The sequence below is a fragment of the Montipora foliosa genome, chromosome 6, assembly GCF_036669935.1.
Source record: "Montipora foliosa isolate CH-2021 chromosome 6, ASM3666993v2, whole genome shotgun sequence".
NCBI lineage: Eukaryota > Metazoa > Cnidaria > Anthozoa > Scleractinia > Acroporidae > Montipora > Montipora foliosa.
The window spans coordinates 71,557,474-71,562,473 of record NC_090874.1 but is presented as its reverse complement, the minus strand read 5'-3'; the positions used below and the strand labels follow the sequence as shown (position 1 = coordinate 71,562,473).

Sequence of the window (5,000 nt, the reverse complement as noted above, 5' to 3'; positions counted from 1 at the left end):
TAACGCAAGTACTTACGTGGTCCTTAGGAGGCACATATATTGGGGAAATTCATGTTTGCGTCCATCTGAAGGGTGTGATCTCAAGTTTTGTGGAAAAGGTTTGAGACTATTCTTGGTAAGTTAAATCTTCTTAACTCTTATTTTGAGTCGTAATGTTTTGCAAAATGCTTTATCGAAGTCTTTATTAGGGAATTGTGTGCGACTTCTGGTGCATATATCAAACGTTAATTTCAGTTGTCAAACTCGCTTTCGATGAAGAATGGCCACGCTGTTATGCTACTTACCAGTCAATGTACTCGGCAGTCATCGAGGTCATCGAACAACATGAGCATGGTTTGCGGTCGTAAAGTAAACGTATCGAGTTATTTAGCTCGGCGCCATTGTGCCACCGGCATAGGAAATGTACCGAGTTCACGGGGCATCCAACGAGCAAATTAAGCCAAAAGCCTTCAAAGGCATTTCTGGGCTCCTGGTGATGAATAAAGACTGTCTAAAGATATGTTTTTATCGTCTAGAAGAACTTGTTCTGTTCGGACACCTTGGCTGATAATTGAAGTGTCCGAAAATTTTAGGGAATTGTATCTTCATCTCGGAAACTGCTAGCAGAACGTTACCTTCTAAGAACTTCCCAGCGAATCAACCACTAGGTGACCGTAACGGACCATTTTGGTGGGTAGGTCGTTGTCATATTTTGCCCAAAGATATCCTTCAGTGAACTAATCTCAAAATCATGTTTACAACTTCCTGTTTTTTAGAAATTTACGAAAATTTGAAACCGCGGTTTAAGTGCGGTTTTCTGTTTGACAAATTGTCCAAAATTTGCTGCTACAACCAAGCAACGTGGAAGTCTTAATTAAAATGAATTCAATTGGCACCAAACTTAACTCAAAATAAGAACAACCATTCTTATCTATTTCTATTTCAATACTTTTTACGGCCATGTTAAAATTGTTATTTTCTAAGCTCTTTAATTAAAGAACATCCTCAAAGGCCGCATAACATGGCGGCGTAAAATGGATGACATTTAACGCGATAAAAATGTACCTGGTACCTCATTCTTAAACATTTTAACTTCATATTCTTAAAATATTGCTATTGTTTAGTTTCTGTGTAATTTTTTTTGCTCGAACTCGCAACGCTTCCCTCCGAAAATATCAGAAATGTTTGTAACCTATCGTTTCGGCGGCGACACGTCACCATTGTCAAACGCAAATTATTGTAAGTAGGTAGCGTTATATATAGGATAGAGAGTAGGAAAATACACTACAATAAATGAGGTGGGGAAAAACAAATAGACTGTCTAAAGATATGTTTTTATCGTCTAGAAGAACTTGTTCTGTTCGGACTCCTTGGCTGATAATTGAAGTGTCCGAAAATTTTAGGGAATTGTATCTTCATCTCAGAAACTGCTAGCAGAACGTTACCTTCTAAGAACTTCCCAGCGAACCATTTGCTCATCGATATCCGAAACCGCTAGGTGACCGTAACGGACCATTTTGGTGGATAGGTCGTTGTCATATTTTGCCCAAAGATATCCTTCAGTGAACTATTCTCAAAAATCATGTTTACAACTTCCTGTTTTTTAGAAATTTACGAAAATTTGAAACCGCGGTTAAAGTGCGGTTTTCTGTTTGACAAATTGTCCAAAATTTGGTGCGACAACTGTCGTGAACGGGTCTCGCGACAAACAATCACGCGCTTGATGTAATTTTAAAATTATTTATTTTCCTACGATTCTAGCTTGACATGTTGTCTCTGAAAAACTCTCCTCTTATACAGCACAAAAAAAGGTCTAAAGTTCACCGAGATTATATTTCCAATAGCTTACATTTCAAGTCTTAGGATTCGGCCATTCGGGTTTCAAAATCACGCAATGTAACGCTAACGTCCGCGACACTCTCCCCCTATTTGACTCTTATGATGTCAAATATAAATTGAACTAGGTAAACGATAACATTAACAATTCTAAATCACATTGAAAAGTTCAGTTCTCATTTAGTTCATCTTCTGCTATCGCAGCTATGCGCTGACGGGCACTGACTGCAGCACGTCTAGGTTGGAACTCTGAAGCTCGAGCATTCAATCTAGCAGTCCCCTCTTGCGTGTTTCTGTCACAGGACAGCTCAAGTGGATAGAGATGTTGAACTGGTCGTTCCAGGAAAGATTTTCCAGCCCTCAGTCGCACTGCTCTCACTATCCCGTCTCTACCAGGGATTAACTTGTCCACTACACCAACCCTCCACAATCCTCGATTTCTTTCTTCACCCTTGATAAGTACAACGTCTCCCAAAGTCAAGGCTGTTTCTTTGGTTTTCTGGTTAAGGTTGTGGCGCTCTCTGAGGGACTTGAGGTACTCGTTTTTCCATCTCAACCACAGCACCTCCTTGCACCTTCGCAGGTACTTGGCTCGTTTTCTGAGGCTGTCATCCTCTATGTTACTCGGGTCTTCCTCTGGGAGTTGATTTGGTTGGCCGAAGAGCATAACGCTGGGGGTCAGTATCGGCATTTGGACGTCGTCCTCCACATAATCGAAGGGTCTGTCGTTAATAATTCTCTCCACATCTAAGATGACCTCTTCAAGTTCGTTCCATCTGAGGTTCCCATTACCAATGGACTTGTACAGACTCTGCTTCACTACGCCGATCAATCTCTCAAATTGTTCCCCCCCCCCCCCCCCACCACCATGGGGCTCGGCTGAGGTTGAATTGCCAAGTTATTTCTTGTCTGGCGAGGAAGTCGTTCAACCTTTCATCCTTCATAACGTTCCTCAGCCACTTCGCTGCTGCCACAAAGGATTTCCCATTGTCTGAAAAGATCTTTTCGGGGCGTCCTCTTCTCGATATAAATCGTTTTAAGCTGCTTAGGAACTCGTCAGTGCTCTGGCTCGGTAACAGGTCCAGGTAGACCGCTCGGGTGAGACTACAGGCGTAAAGAACAATGTAAGCCTTCATTTCCTTTTTGGTCTTGCTGAGGTACTTAATTGGTCCAGCAAAATCCACTCCAATGAACTTGAATGGTACTGATCCAGCTGTTCTTTCCTTCGGCAAGTTGCCTGTTGGTGGATTTGGGAGTGCCGCCACTTGAAATCTTTTGCAGCCATGACAGCCCCTAATCACTTGCTTTGTCAAACGTCGTAACCGTGGCACCCAGTACTTCTCTCGAACCTTCGCCATCGTCATGCCGACTCCCCCGTGCAAGGTTTGGGTGCACGTGCATGACCAGCTTCTTGGTGAGCAGTGCACTTTCGGGTAAGTAGATTGGATAATCTCCTTGAATGCGGCCCCTGCATTCATATAAACCGTCTTCGTTCTTCTGAAGGTTTAATCGTAGCTGATCTTCTTTGAAACTGGCTGTATTCAGGCATCTGACTTGACTATCTCGCACCCAGAACTCTATCCGACGGTTTGTCTCCGCAGTGTTGAGAGGACCGCTGATCTTCTGTTGATGTTTCAACTTGCAGTTTTGGATAAACCGTGTTATCCATGAACAAATTCGAACCGCCCTCCAAAGATCCCACTTCTGTAATAACTGGTCAAGTTCTTTGTCGTCTGCTATTGCCACGGCGAGAACTTCCTTGATCACTTTTGCCTCAGCTTGAGTTTCTTTACTTGGGCTAGTAACGATGTCTGACGGCCAATTCTCTGGGTATGGTAACCAGGACGGTCCTTGAAACTGCAGATCCGCACATTCTCCTGCTCTTCCTCCTCGACTGCCCAGATCGGCTGGGTTTTCCTTTGAACCCACGTGGCGCCAATGAATGTACTCCTTGTCTTGGATTTTTCGGACGCGATTACTCACGAATTGCTTGTACTCCCCACCACCCTTGATCCAGTGGAGAGCAACACTGCTATCTATCCAGCAATGGACACTTGTTACGGGAAATCCTTGTAGGGCTTGTTTCACGTTGTGCACCAGATTAGTAGCCATATGGCCGGCTACCAGTTCAAGCCTCGGTATGGTTAATCCCTTCTTTGCAAGCCTGGACTTGGCGGCTACGAGTCCCTGTGATATACCTGAGGGTTGATGAGACACAGCGTATACTGCTGCTGATAAACCTTGGCTGCTTGCGTCGCCGAAAGCGTGGAGGTCAATGCTGGTTATTTCTTCCTGGTACTGAACGATGCTTCTTGGTGCTTCAATTATTTCGGGAAGATTTCCCTCCCACGTCTTCCAGCTGGCCGTCTGTTTCCTTGGTAGTTCTTGGTCCCATGGAATTCGCAGCTCACACGCTTGTCGGTAGAGCATCTTTCCCTCCAGAGTGATGGGCGATGCTAACCCTAAGGGATCATATATCTTTGCTAACTTCCCCAGGACTTCTCTCTTGGTGACATTCTCGATCGCTTCCGGAAAGCTGATTTGGATTTTGTCTGTGGCCTTGTTCCAGCGCACACCGAGCAATTTCGTTTCTCCTCCTTTTACACCCAACTGGTCTTTGGCGTAGGTTTGGGCTTCGCATCCTTGAGAACTCTGCTGTTCTTCTGGTCCTTCCTCTCGATATTCTGGCCGCTCCGGGATAGGGACATTAGACTGCCATTTATGTAGCTCGAATTTTGCCTCTCTGAAGATGGTCTGGGACATTTCCTTTAAATGCTGTGTACGCGCGATCGTTTTATCGCCGCTGATTAGGTCATCGACGTAAAGGCTTCTTCTTATTTCCACTACTGTGTCTGGATACTTGTGTTGGAGGTTGTTAAGATGCTGTTCGATTACTCCGCCCAACAGAAATGGCGACGTTGACATCCCGAACAGCGCCCGTGTGAAACGCAGGGTTTCGACTTCCTTGCTCTCCAAATCTCTCAACCAATGAAACCGCATTGCGTCTCGGTCTTCCTCTCTTATTCGCACTTGCAAGAAGGCTTGCCTTAGGTCTCCAGCTAATGCCACTGGGTGGAAGCGGTTCCTTGTCAGCACACTCCAGAGCTTGTTCTGCAATGGTGGCCCAGTCTCAAGGCAATCGTTGAGGGATGGGGCCTGGTGGTAGGCTCGCGCAGAAGCATCAT

General features: G+C 44.9%; 1 protein-coding gene and 1 pseudogene across 1 annotated transcript in view; one reads left to right on the top strand and one right to left on the bottom strand.

The window, feature by feature from the left end:
* The window catches only part of LOC138008332 (uncharacterized), a 21,447-nt gene that overhangs the window by 2 nt on the left and 16,445 nt on the right, over positions 1–5,000 (top strand). The window contains exon 1 of the mRNA XM_068855646.1: positions 1–115. This exon is cut by the window's left edge and continues 2 nt beyond it. The gene's annotated coding sequence lies outside the window, so the exon portion shown is untranslated. The remainder of the gene's footprint in view (positions 116–5,000) is intronic.
* LOC138008943 (uncharacterized) overlaps positions 1,985–5,000 on the bottom strand; it is a 4,499-nt pseudogene continuing 1,483 nt past the window's right edge.